At 64.8% G+C, this 230-nt stretch overlaps 1 protein-coding gene across 1 annotated transcript in view; it reads left to right on the forward strand.

The window, feature by feature from the left end:
• Positions 1–230, forward strand: part of LOC104498729 (creatine kinase U-type, mitochondrial) — a gene marked incomplete at both ends in the record, with an annotated part of 1,877 nt that overhangs the window by 994 nt on the left and 653 nt on the right. The gene's annotated exons all lie outside the window — the stretch shown is intronic.

The following is a 230-nucleotide window of genomic DNA, read 5'->3' on the forward strand; positions in this document are numbered from 1 at the left end:
CCAGACCCTGCCCCAGCTCCGCTGCCCTTCTCTGGACACACTCCAGCCCCTGAATCTCCTTCTGGGCCAGAAATGGACACAGAGCTCCTTCAGAACAGCTGGGAGCCCTGCAGCCTCCTCCTCCTTCTCCTTGCCCTGGAGCCCCGTTGCCTGGGCAGTGTTGGCCCGTGGGTTGCTATCGCATTGCAGGACCAGTGGCCCCCAGCCACCCTCTGCAGACCCCCAGCTGC

The sequence above is a fragment of the Buceros rhinoceros genome, unplaced genomic scaffold (assembly GCF_000710305.1).
Source record: "Buceros rhinoceros silvestris isolate BGI_N320 unplaced genomic scaffold, ASM71030v1 scaffold38008, whole genome shotgun sequence".
Lineage (NCBI taxonomy): Eukaryota > Metazoa > Chordata > Aves > Bucerotiformes > Bucerotidae > Buceros > Buceros rhinoceros.